This window comes from Harpegnathos saltator, unplaced genomic scaffold, assembly GCF_003227715.2.
Source record: "Harpegnathos saltator strain DR-91 unplaced genomic scaffold, Hsal_v8.6 scaffold166, whole genome shotgun sequence".
In the NCBI taxonomy this organism is placed as follows: Eukaryota; Metazoa; Arthropoda; class Insecta; order Hymenoptera; family Formicidae; genus Harpegnathos; species Harpegnathos saltator.
In genome coordinates, this window is record NW_020229946.1 from 927237 (window position 1) to 941718 (window position 14482).

Sequence of the window (14482 nt, forward strand, 5' to 3'; positions counted from 1 at the left end):
TTGAATCATAAATGTATAACCAGTTTTTTACAATAAAGCCTCGAATTTCGGAAAAAAACGGCGAAAGCAAAGTTGTACATCTAATACAATATGAGGAATATATAATAATCAACAAACTAATTTTATATAAAATTGAAGGAATTTACACAATTATGAAATTTAAAATAAAAGCGCAATTATTTGAAAAAAGTAACTGAAAAGTCAGGCCAAGACTCACAAAGGGTTGTAGAGCCAAAACTGATGATGAACTGAAAAGTAACGACACGTTACTTTTTACTTAACTAAATTGTAACGTGTTATTTTTGAAAGTCAGTAATTTGTAACTGTAACTAGTTACTTTTTTAGGGGAAAAACTGTAACTATAACTAGATACTTTTACAAAATAACTTTCCCAACCTTGATCTTTGGCACACACATTCCCTACATGTTTATATTCACTTCAGTTTCTTTTTTCCCGTCTTTTCATATATCGGATAAAAATGGCTGTTTCAGATGTAATCTTTAAATAAATTAGCCGAATTACAGTTAACCGAGGTTTATAAGAACGACCCTGTATGAATTCTCATATCTTGATATGACCTTGTTACGTATCCCTTTTCGATTATAGAGGGTTAATTCCGATTTCCCATATCGGATCCGAGACATCGCAATCTCCTGAGCTGTCTGCCAGCGATATCAGTGGCAGATGTTCTAGGCAATCGCATCAGGCAGAAGCCGGTTAGAGAGATAGAACCGAGATAGCAAACAGATCTGTGTCTTCGCTTGTCAGTCGGCGTGAGCTGAGCAACGCATTGTCGCATGCTGATCGCGCGCCTACCCGCGAAACTACCAGCGTTGAGGCTATCATCGGCGCAAATTCGGCGTTAAATGCAGCTGGCCTATTAGTAAGCTTGAATCGATTTTACATTAACAATCTAATCGGAGAATTGGTTATAAATCCGGAGGCAAACTTTGACACCACGTTTGCTACCACGATTCAATGAAAAATTACTTTCTTTACTTTAAGAAGCCTGCGCTATATTTTTTTTATGCAATTGTATAAGACAGGCTTTATTTATGTAAATATGAAAAGAAAAATAATTATAGTCACACTTGACACAATGGTCTTTTGTAGGACATTGATACGTCACACATGTGTGATGTTGATAACAAACGTGTTAACATGAACACTTAAAAGTGCAAAATTGCGCATTTGTATATCAACAACGCGAAACTTATTAACGAGATTTTGTTTAACGAAACTGAATTTCGTTTAGTTGTAGTGTTTTAGTGGTGGCTCGTTATTTATGTTGTTCCCGCAGAGCTATAAACTTAATTTAACATGTAGTACTTCAAAGACCGATTTGTCAATTTCGCCATAAATACGCTTGCCATTCCCGTCCCCTCGCCCATGTACTCGTAAAAACTATCTCTTTCGTCCAGCTCAGCTTACAAAATGTAGTTCGAGATGCAACATTTACCACGACGACGCAGATGCTGGGCCGTGTGCGCATCAGCGAGCGCGATGGCTCTCATGTATCACAACAATCAGATTATCATTCGCTAATTAATGCTGTCGCATTTTGCGGAGATCGAGTTATCGTGGCTGGTGGTGGAAACGGGAAAATCGAGTTTTGCGCCAACGGAAAATACGAGTCGCGGGAAGAACGCAGGTCGTGCCTCGCGGCCGGATGATAGATACAGCAGGATAGATGGATTGCCTATATGTATATACATGTGTATGTATGTTTATATATATATATATATATATAAAGAAAGAGAAAGAGAGAGAGAGAGGGAGGGAGAAAGAGGAAAAGAGGGGCAAGAGGAGGTGGCACAAGGTGCAGGATATCATGAGACGAGAGTATCAGGGGTGCCATTAGCGGGGTATGTTTTGCGCCCAGGTCGCGCGATCAACTGCGAGGTGCTCTCCGACGAAGGGGAACGAGGCTATGAAAGAACAGGGACGAGGAACTCTCTATTGTTACCGCTTTATCCGGCATGCATATTTAACGCTCGCGCGTACTCTATCTCGCTCCTTTCCTAACCCCTTGGTTGATGTACACACGGCCACGTGGATAGGTTTAAGACTCGCGCCTCGGAGCCGATAATTCCGGCAGCTATTTGAATGGGCCTCGGGAAACCATGAGCATCGCGAATCCGATTTTCAGATGCCGATACAAAGTCCAAAAAATGAATGTTCATTCGTGGAATTAATCCTGGTACATCGAACGACCATATTTTGAGAGGACACTCGGAATATACATTGGGAGGGGATCAAATATTCAAAATGTGAAGTTAATAACGGAATAATCAATATTTTAATATGAATGATTTGGACACACGAATGATACGTCGGTCTCTTTGTCGACAAACGATTTTACCTACGTATAAAAATATTCGTTTCGTGTCGTGCAATAATTTTCAATGTCTCTTTAATCTCGTAAATTTTATTATTCACAATGTTTTTTATCTCTTCATATTTGTATTCCTCTACGCTTTTCTACGTACCCTCCTCTCTGTGTAGAATGACGTCAGTTATTCTCTTGTTCCGGAATGCCGAAGGATTCATCAAAGAGAGAACTCCGCTCGCTGCCTTTTTTCGACCTTTGCCCCCACCATCTCACCCCTATTGATCTTTCATTTCCGTGCTCGAGCGCAGCGCAGACAGACGGAAAACATTTGCGAACAGCGGAAACTTAAATTGACTCTATCGGAGGGACCACTAGTGAAAAAAAAGAAGGATTACACCGGCGCGCAGCTCGACGTTGGGCTTCGCTTTCCGGCAACGTGCGCGCGAACTCGTGCGCTCGTTATAATTTTACGCGGCCGGCTACTTTAGCGAGAAAGAACTCGCACCGCTTACAGACAGTATTTGCATATTCAACACCCGCATTCTCTTTCGCGGCTTCTGTCTGCTCCCGGAATCCTTCTCGCTGCCATCCTTCCTATCCTCCTCCCTACTTCACTTATCTTCTCTCGTTCGTCTTGCTTTAATTTCCTCGTCTCGAATCTCGGCTGCGTTCATTGCCAAACGCCGTGCATGCAAGCGCACATCAGATTTAGGTACCGAGAAACTCACGTTCGCAAAGGAATTAATCGACAAATGGAATTACGCGGCGAGATCTATTATTCTGAAGTGGTTAAATGTCATAGATGTGTCGCTTAATTACCATTTTTAATATTCGGTTTGAAAAAATGACAGTAACTTCCATAAAATTCCGGTTCCAATTAATTGATAAATAAAAGGCGAAATTAAATGATAAATTGAATTAAGTTGATTCATTGAATCATCAACCGGATTGATAAATAATAGACAAAAAATAATTCTCATATGTATAAATTGTTGTCTAACAATAAATAATAATTTATGTTAATAATTTTGATTAAGATAAGTCAAATAGAGCATATACTACTTGAATGAGATATCAATTATGAAGTATTGTGCTTTGCATTAGTCATTATTGAATGTGCATGATTTTCAGCAAAAATCTCATCACTTCTGCCCGCGAGCACGCGTATGAGTGAATATTAATATTCCTAATTCTAAAGCCAAAACAAAAATACTTGATGCTTTATAATGTTATCGTTTGTTTCAAGTAAAATAGAAAGAAATATATCAGGTGTAGTAAAAAGAAATCCATTATTTTTGCATGAAATTGAAGGCTTTAATTACCATAGTTAGAATGATCCGATTTAGGTCAAATATGCGGCAACAAGTTATCGAACAAATATTTTGTTCGATAACTTGTTGCCATTTTGAAGGTAATTTCATTATGCCTTTCTCATAGAAGCCCTCGTCCCTATTGGCAAAAAATTGAGACAGTCGATTTTCACAAGCCTCTCTTGAAGCGAATTTTTCACCAGCAAAATTGTTCGCCATGGACAGAAACAGATGGTAATCACTTGGTGCCAGGTCCGGACTATAAGGTGGATACATAAGAACCTCCCAACCAAGCTCCCGGAGCTTCTGGCGAGTCACTATCGATGTGTGTGGCCTGGCGTTGTCCTGATGGAACACAATTCCTCTCCTATTGGCCAAAGTTGGCCGCTTCTGGGCGATTGCTTCCTTCAGACGGTCCAATTGTTGACAGTACAGTTCCGAGTTAAGAGTTTTGCCGTAGGGGAGCAGCTCATAGTAGATAATTCCCTGTCAATCCCACCAAACACACAGCAAAACCTTCCTGGCCGTCAATCTTGGCTTGGCCACCGTTTCCGCCGGCTTACCGCGATTCGACCACGACCGTTTTCGCTTGACGTTGTCGTAAGTGATCCACTTTTCATCACCAGTGACCAACTACTTCAGAAATGGGTCGATTTTGTTGCGATTCAGCAGCGATTCGCAGATGGAAATTCGGTCCATGAGGTTTTTTTGCGTTAACTCGTGTGGCACCCATACATCGAGCTTCTTTTTGTATCCAGCCTTATTCAAATGGTTCCAAACGGTTTTTGTGCAATCTTTAGCTCTTGGGCAATCGAAACAGTGCTTACATGACGGTCGGACTCGACAATGTCCATGATTTTATCGATATTTTCGACAATTGGCCTTCCAGTGCGTGGTGCATCTTTGACATCGAAATTACCGGAACGGAATCGACGAAACCAAAATTGCGCGTGATTAGCTGTTACAGTATCAGGACCATAAACACTATTCACATTTTCAGCCGCCTGGCTTGCGTTTTCGCCTTTATCGAAGAAAAACTGTAAAATATAGCGTATTTTCTCTTTGCTAGTGTCCATCTTTGACGCGCGCTCAAACAAAACTGAGTCAACTAATCACAAAACTGTCAAAAAGTTTTTTTAGTACGAAATCTCATCTTTCTAACGCCATCTAGTGGAACCCGATCGGACTTATACAACGCGAGATACAGATAACTAAAGCCATCTATTGGAAAAATAATGGATTTCTTTTTACTACACCTGATATCACTACCTTCTGACTTAATAAATGCCTACATTTCCGAGGAATTTGCAGATATAACAGAAATTATGAATACTTTTTATAACAGTATATATCTCGTTACTTGTTGGCAAAATTTAATTAACAAAATATGTGTTTTTAAACTGAGATAGCGGCAGCTATCTAAAGCACTAAGCATTAAGCACTAAAGCATTAAGTGTTTGAGGATATATTTACTAAGTCTTTTTATATTTTTATAACATGTTTGTTAAAACTTTATTTGTGACCTATAATCTATCTTGCGAATATGTTAGTGGTCTTCGGATAATCTCTATGTATTATGTGATAGGCGCATGTTAATCAATGAACGTGAAAAAAAATGTCATCTACTCGTTAGAACTAAAGGAAAAAGTATAGACATACGCACGTGCGAGATGACGCAGAAAAATTTCACCAGAGCTCGTAGAGGCGTAAAACGGATTCTGACAAAATATCTCCACCGTCTAACTGTAATCGCAATAATTTCAGTTTTACAATAAGTATAGCTGACAATATCATGACGATAAAAGTTCACGACATTGAGAAGTTAATGATTAATTAATCTGTAGTACCAGAAAATCCGACAAATATACCTTGAAACTGCGAGATTAGCGAATGTAAAACAGTTAATTATCAGCAAAATAATTATTCGTAAAAATTTATTATTTCACTTTACTATTTCTGCAAAGTATGTACTTTTAACAAAACATAACTATCATTGCGAACGAGAGAACACATCTTACAAATTACGAAGTTGAACTAAAGTTATTGTGCGAGATTGGCCAAAAGATACCATTTGGGACGTTTCATATGATTTAGCGCGGGAGGTGCGAATCATTCCCCGCCTCTAACCTTGCATCCTTGCTAAAGATCCAACCTTCCCCAACATCGTTCCGGGTACATGTATTGCTGGAGCAATAGTACCATGTTATTCTTCCTCGTACACGTATATACACTAGACAGTCGAAACAAGAGTCGAAAAAATTTCGACGCTGTAGTAATGTCGCTCCAATAATGTCACAATTGGCCACCTATCGAAATTCGTACAAACTAGCCTGCAAGTTAGATGTTTAAATGATTTATGATGTCTAACTGCAATATCTATTGCAAGAAAATGTTAACTAAAATTACATAATACTTGAAAACCAGTAAAGAAATAATTATTTCTCGTGGTATAACAATTGCTGGTAGCGTCACGTACAGGATATATCGGAACATTACCAACAAACAGCAACATATCTAAATAATAAATAAAAGAAGTCTAAGTAAACATATATCCGCAAAAGCTTTGTTTTTGAGACACAGCTTGCAGAAGATTACAGTAATGAAAAAAATATATTGCCTTAAGCAGATTAAAAATGCAAACGTAAATCTTCTTCACCAGTTTTCGGTACAATACGTATTAATTAAATATATGGAAATTAACCAATGAAACGTTAAATGTGACATTGGTATATTGTTACGGTTTGTTGTAAGTAAAATAAGAAAAGGAACGTACTTTTTCCTTTTAACTTTCTGAATGTCTACATTTCCGAGGAATTTGCAGACATAGTAGAAATGTTAAACAGTTTTTATAATAGTATATATATCCTTACTTGTTTGTAAAATACGATTTAATTATCAAAACATATATTTTTATATTGAGAAAGCGTCAACTATATCTAAGATACTAAGTGTTACCGGTTAGAACAACCTGGGACAACTTTCAAAATTATAATTTTCAAATGGGTGGGACCAACTTCATATACACCAAGACGCCATCGCGACGATCAGTGCGAGACGCGTTATCACTCAGCTTCGATGCACATAGCTCGTCGCGAAGTGTCTACAGTGCTTACCAAAAGTTCCGATCCACCTAAATAATTTTTGAATGGTTTGAAATGTAGGATTGAAATTTATAGGGATACAATGGGATCACAAAATCTATTATTTAACCACAAAAACAGCCACTTCCACATCCCTGTGGGACGGGGGGAGGAGGGAGCCAAAAAATCTTATGTGGAGTTGAGTGAGGGCTCGCTCGAAAGGGCTTTCGAGACGAAAACGATGCGAGGTCGTCGAGGTCTCTCCGATTTCTTTTCGCAGAGTTATAATCATTTGAACATTTCTATTGAGATTTTGCGATAACGAAGGTCCACGGCGACAACAGAAGAAAGATAGGGCTTCACGCGGGCACGCGCGTTCCTGAGTGTGTATGTGTCAACAAAGATACCCACGATTCGTCAGTCTCTTAATATTTAACGGCTCCAAACCCTCTTTGTTGTATGTGTGGCGCGTGTGTGCGCGTGTGTGCGTGCGTGTGGCGCGTGTACGTGCGTGTGCGTGCGTGTGCGTGCGTGTGCGTGTGCGTGCATGCGTGCGTGCGTGCGTGCGTGCGTGCGTGTGTGCGTGCGTGCGTGCGTGCGTGCGTGCGTGCGTGCGTGCGTGCGTGCGTGCGTGCGTGCGTGTGTGTGTGTGTGTGTGTGTGTGTGTGTGTGTGTGTAGGTGTGTGTGTGGGTGTGGGTGTGTGTGTGTGTCCGGCCAACCAAAGCAAGACCGCTAGCGTGTCCGGCCAACTAAGGCAAGACCGGGTGGAAACACTGGTGTATGTGAAGAAATAAAAACACTAATTATTTTATCAAATGTTCAAATTGATCAAATCCTTCGACAACTTGGCAGTGTCCTAAACGAACGTAAAACGTATCGATAACGTTAGTTAAAAAATCGGGTGTGATTGAATTTGAAACGTTCACTATTTTTTCCCGCAACTCTTCTAAATTAAAACACACACACATAAGAAAGAGGGTTTGGAGTTGTTAAATACTATGAGACTGATGAATCGTGGGGTTTTTATCTTTGTTGATACACATACACACACACACTTAGGAACGCGCGTGCCCGCGTGAAGCCTTATCTTTCTTCTATTGTCACCGTGGGCCCTCGCTATCGCAAAATCTCAATAAAAATGTTCAAATGATCATAACTCTGCGCAAGAAAATCGTAGAGATCTCGGCGACCTCGCATCGTTTTTGTCTCGGAAAGCTCTTTCGAACGAGCCTTCACTCAACCCTACATGCCATTTAAAATTGTTTGACTCCCTCCTCCCCCGTCCCACGCGAGTGTGGAAGTGGGTGTTTTTGTGGTTAAATAATAGACTTTGTGACCTCATTGTATCCCTATAAATTTCAGTCCTACATTTCAAACCATTCAAAAATTATTTAGGTGGCCCGGAACTTTTGGTAAGCACTTATAGGCCGCGATAGGCGTGACAAACGCCAAACTTTACGTGGTTATTACTAAAAAACTATACGAGATATCGCTAAATGGAAGAGGACTTTTTCGTTCCTCTCGCTTAGATCTATGTCCCTATAGAGTTGGTGTGTTACAATTATGGAACACCCTCTATGTAGAGTAGCTAAGAATAAGAGACCTTTTTTTTGTTATCGACAATGGCTCAGGTTTAAGGAGTGAAACTGCTCCTCAAAGTTTCATCCCCTTTAGGCTATCTCGATAAGTATTGTAAATAGGAAAAAACCTTTGTAAACAAAAATTGTACGGTTTTTTTGTTTACAAAGTTTTTCTTATATGCGATAATTATCGAGATAGCATAAAGGAAATGAAACTTTGAGGCCCAGTTTCTCTCCTTAAACCTGAGGCATTGTCGATGAAAAATAAAGGTCTCTTATTTTTCGCTACTCTACAAATATGTCAAGTTTCGTCGAAATCGGAGACATACACTTCGAGGATGTTTTTTGTAAACCTATAAAAAGTATAAATTTTTTCTAACCTAAGTTTGGTCTATAGGGTGATTCAAAACAACCTTCCATTATTAAAAGTATAAAATCCTGATAAAATTCTAAAACAACTTTTCCTCTTGCAAAATTTTGGCAAAAGCTTAGATTTTAAATTATTAACAAAAATAGTAGACCTATTGCGGGTCGGGTACGGGAGGTAGACAGGTGCGGCGCAACTCACCGTCAGACGTGGGCGCTAACGCGGAGTACCCGCAGCAATCAGCTGATCACGCTACACATGTTATACACTAGCTACGTTCCAATATTCATTGCCAGCATAAAAATCTGTATTTTCTGTGACGTTAGGTGATTGTTATAACTGGCAAAAATTTTGGAAAACAGCCAGGATTGTACGCGCACACACATGCAAGAACGTTCTCGGTCTCTCCGAGTCTTTCTGTCTCTTTCTCACTCATTCACTTGTATTCATTGCACGACCAATGCGAAGCAGCGGTCGTGCGTAGTAGGGGATGGACCAATGGACACCCCGCGACGATCGTATAAATACGTTGAAACAATCGATGCGTTAATCAATAATCCTGCAGTTATTGGAAGCGTTAACGTCAAGACGATATGGCAGCATACACGAACGAAGAATATTATGACATGCTATTGACACTCGGAGCCTGTCACGGCCAGGTCGCCGCTGCTGCTCGAAGATACGCCGAGCTGTACCCCAACCGAGCAAGACATCCGTCGCACCACGTTACAGATACAAAATACAGATTTTTATGCTGGCAATGAATATTGGAACGTAGCTAGTGTATAACATGTGTAGTGTGATCAGCTGATTGCTGCGGGTACTCCGCGTTAGCGTCCACGTCTAACGATGAGTTGCGCCGCACCTGTCTACCTCCCGTACCCGACCCGCAATAGGTCTACTATTTTTGTTAATAATTTAAAATCTAAGCTTTTGCCAAAATTTTGCAAGAGGAAAAGTTGTTTTAGAATTTTATTAGGATTTTATACTTTTAATAATGGAAGGTTGTTTTGAATCACCCTGTATATCTCCTTCAAAGTAGTTCCCTTCTGCACATTCTGTATACGGCGATTCCACCATTTCTGCTATGTCTCAACGTTCCCTGAAATTCTTTTTCTTGAACAGCGTTAAGCACCTCTTGCCATTCGGACTAAATCTCCTCGACCGTGCTAAAACGCCGCCTCTTAAGTTTCAACTTCATTTTAGGAAACAAAAAAATCACAAGGGGCTAAGTCCGGTGAGTAAGGAAGATGTGGGTCGATCACCATGTTATTTTTTGTCTAACACTGCCGCGTTTTAGAAGGTGTGTGGGAGGGAGCATGGTACAAAATCCATATTGTCATGGTACAAATCCAAGTTCTTAGCATCACATTTTCGATCTTTTGCAGCAAATATCCTCACTTAATTTCCTCAAGACATCGCAGTAAAAATGTGCATTTACCGTCTGATTGGGAGAATCTAGTCCGAATCGTAGTAAAAATCTGCATTCATCGTCTCACTGGGAGAATCCAGTCCGAATCGCAAGAGGTATTTAGTGCTGTTCATGAAAAAGATTTCCAGGGCGCGTTTGAGGCATGATAGAAAGGCAATGGGATCGCTGTATACATGCAGAAGAGAACTACTTTGAAGGAGATACAGACTAAATTTAAGTTAGAAATATATTTTACTTTTTATAGGCTTACGATTTTATTTTGATAGCACCTCATATACATCGATAGACGCACATTAATCAATGCAATATGAAAAAAATGTATTAGGTATACAAATAAATAATCTAAACTTTTTGAAGTGGCTAAGAAATTAAGTTTCAAATAATCATATCTTTTCACTCTTTTACAGTTATGTAGTGTTGGTATATAACTATTAAAAATTATATTTAGTATGGCGGAATGCTCAACATAAACTCAAAATTCAATTCAGTAGAGTAAAAAATGACATACATACGTATAAGGTGCATATCCGACACTGCATTCTTTACGAATTCCAACAAGGAAAAAATGCTGCAAATCGATTTGTTTCTTTCTCGGCGAAGATGTTGTATCGTATGATGTGTGTGCATTTTGGTTTAGACGGTTTAGTTTAAAAGCGGCGATTTCAGTCTGAGTGATAAAGAACGTCCTGGAGGCTCTCGAAAGTGCAATGATGATTTGGAGCAACTGCTTGCTGAGAATTCAGCACAAACGCAAAAAGAGCTTGCAGAGTAGTTAGGAGTAACGTAACACTATTTCCAAACGCCTACATGAAACAGAAAATATTCAGAAAGAAGGAAAATGGGTTCCGCATGAACTCACTGAAGCTAACAAAAATCAATGAATGGCAGTGTGTCTTTCTCTTCTCAATAAGCAGCGTAGAAAGTCTTTCTTGTGGAAAATTGTTATGGACGATGAGAAATGGATACTCTATGACAATCCGAAATACAAAAAGCCATAGGTAAATTTCGGTGACACATCAACATCGGTCGCAAAGCCAAAACTTTGAAAAGATTCTGTTCTGCATTTCGTGGGATATGAAGGGCGTAATTTATTATAAGTTATTAAAACCGAGTGAAACAATTATTGCGGGCCGCTACCAACACCAATTAATCCGTTTGAGTCAAGAATCAGAACGAAAATGCCCATATAGTGGCAAAGGAGAACATCTTATAAAATTGTTGCATGATAACTCTAAGCCACACATTGCTTCTACGATAAAAGACACAATGAGTCTTGATTAGGACGTCTTGCAGTACCCGGAGTATTCACCAGACATCACTCCTACCGATTATCACTTGTTCCGATCGATGCAACATGCCTTGTCTAATACGCATTTCAAATCAACGGATGAGATCCGAAAATGGCTTGATGACTTTATCATGTCCAATCGTCAAATTTTTATTGTTAATAACTCAATAATTATTGCGAATCTCGCAAAACGATACAGGACTTTTATGTTTGTCTTAACTCGCTCTATGTCTTCACGAGTTCTGCAACATTAATTATGAGACACCCTATATATTATATACAAGATGTCTCAGAATAATTTTTACAAAGTTCGTGGAGACATAGGCTGGAGTAAGATATGAAAGTTCCATACCATTTAGCGACATTCGCAATATATGTCGAATTATTAATGAGAGAAATCTGACAAGTGAGCGCCAAGATCTCTTAACGTTATCTAGGGAGAGGAGAATGTCGTGAGCATGGAGCGTCAGGTAGCTCAGTGGTTTAGAGCAGTCGTCCGACAAGCGAAAGACCCGGGTTCGATTCCCGGTCTAGCGATTACCGCGCTCTTGATATTTTTCTCTCTTCGGAACGAAAATAAGAGATGCAAGTCCCGAACGCACGGCGGTCCCGTCGCCATCTAGTACGCCCTCCTTCTTTCATGGTTGATTATTAGAAAAGCATCTCGCAGCCGCTCAGGCCATATAAAGCCGGGCTCAGTCAATCCAACAACTATTGGCGGCGTGCGGCGAGACGTAAGAGCGGCGAGATGAAACATGATGAATAGCGGCGCCGTTGTCCTTTCCCTAGCCGCAATCGGCAATAGTTGCTGGACCAATTAGGCCGTACTGTGGTCTGAACAGTTGCAACTCTTCTGTAATCATCTATCTTAGTGCACGCTCACTCATTAGATTTTTGTTATTGATAACTCAATAACTATAGTTATTATCGCAAAATAGTAAGGGACTTTTATATTTGTCTTAATCTGTTCTATGTCTTCATGAATTTTTTGTATTGAGATTATGGGACACTGTATTTTTAAAGCATTCAATTATGCCTTGTTTCGTCCGGAGGGACAATGTATTGTTTCCACGCACGCTTGCACCAATAGTTTAAATTCGCGCCAAAGCGATTCGCACGCGGTGGAGACACGCCCTGCGCGCCTCAAGTCTCGCTCGCCGCGTCGCGCGCGACTCATGTCATTGGGTGCATTCAGTACTACAACCGCTTACTGAGCGCTCAATGAGCTTTTACGTTTGATTGGTATATTCCTTTAGATTTGGAAATATACACCAATCAGATGCAAGAGCTCACTTAGTGCTCAGTGAGTGGTTGTAGTACTGAATGCACCCATTCATTGCGTTCAATGCGGGAAACTTCCGGGCTCCGGTGTAACGTTCATCGACAGCGACTCAGCGTCAACCGGAGGTCACACAGAAGATGAGTCGCCATCACGGATTATGTTCCTGATCCCGGTCTCGGACACTGCCGCTAGAGGTCGTAAGCTCAGCGGGCTGTCTGGCTCTATTTTATTCAAATTAGAGGAAGCTCACGACTAATCGTGAGGTTCTTAGTGCGATTGAGGGCTATTGCTCCGAATACTGCAAAAGCCTGCGATCTGGAGATCGGCCGTCTACTTTCCAAGGGCGCATAGTCTCTATGCCCTCCTCAGAATACCAATTTTTGTCACAATTTTTCCTTATCTTGAAGTCTTCGGGCAAGGTACGATTTGTCTTGAATTTGAAAAATCTGAATCGTTCTCTCTCTCCTCCACATTTCCAGCTCGAGGTTTGGCGCACAGTGGTACAACTCATGACACCAGATGGGTGGATGACCACGATTAACGAAGACGCATATTTGCTCGTCCCAATATCCCAGGGATATCGCCATTTCTTATGTTTCCAATGGCGAAGCGTCACTTACGAATTCACGGCGGTAGCATTTAGCCTTTCTATGGTACATCTTTTCCAAGATTACCCGCACTGTGGTCGCCCGAATACGAAAGGAAAGATATCTTTCTGTGGTCTATTGGGATGGCTTGTGTGTCTATTGGGATGACTTCCTGTTTATTAGCGCATCTTAGAAAGCCAATTTAACCGCATTTCTCAACTTTTTAGAATCACTCAGCTTTCTTATCAATTCATCCAAGTCCCGACTTATGCCGATACAGTAATGCACCTATCTGGGCTTCATATTTGATTCGGTGCATCAATCTATCGCGACTCTTCCTGCACGACGAAGCGATCTTCTCCACACGATTTTTTCTTTCGCAGGAAGATTCGGGTGTCGCACTTGATCAGATCATTGGATCTCCCATCTCTGTTTGTCTGGCCGTGGAGTACGGTCTATTATACATATATAAAGAATCTGGAGCGCATAAAGTTTCTCGCTCTCGAGCGATGTACTCACAATCATTTGGCTCACATGGATCTTTCGCCACAACTCGCTGGTGACTTTTGCTGATGGATGACAATTTTCTCAAATCCCAATCAAGCCAAGATACTTCAGACCTCGTATCTTGCGAGATTTTTTCAGATGCTTCGCTCTCGGACGGGAGCGTATCCTGTGGGGACCGTAGTACCCACGGTTAATGATTTTCTGAAGCACATCATATTAATTGCCTTGAGCTCAAAGCTGTTCATTTCGGCTTACAATGTTTTATGTCCGGTCTTCACAATAGCTACATTTTACTTCGCACAACATGTCAGCCATCGTTTACGTGATTCATTTTGGCTCAGTCCACTACCCTCACTTAGATCTTATAGTTAAGTAAATCGGGGGCTGACGCGAAGAACAAGTTTTACCATGTGTCCCAAAAGTAACGGACCACCCTAATAATTCTTCAGTATTGATGTTTCAAGGAAAATGATCTGAATAAAAGTTGTAGGGATTTAAGTGAACTATCTTATGATGACCTTGACTCAAAATCAGATGGCTAAGGTTCACGGACAACGGACGCCGCCACAAACCTTGTGGCTCGGACACAACAATACTTTCTGATGTTAGTTGAGTTTGCGCATTATGTTGGTTAGCGGGCTGTATTCAACTACACGATCATGCAGGATGGGACAGTACGTGATAGTATTCGCCGGTATATTCTCCTTACACTCAA

At 40.6% G+C, this 14482-nt stretch overlaps 1 non-coding gene across 1 annotated transcript; it reads left to right on the forward strand.

Annotated features, from left to right (window-relative positions):
• Nucleotides 1-11855: 11855 nt before the first annotated feature.
• Nucleotides 11856-11928, forward strand: TRNAV-GAC (transfer RNA valine (anticodon GAC)). Its single transcript has one exon. It is a non-coding gene; the product is annotated as a tRNA-Val (tRNA).
• The last annotated feature ends 2554 nt before the right edge of the window (nucleotides 11929-14482 follow it).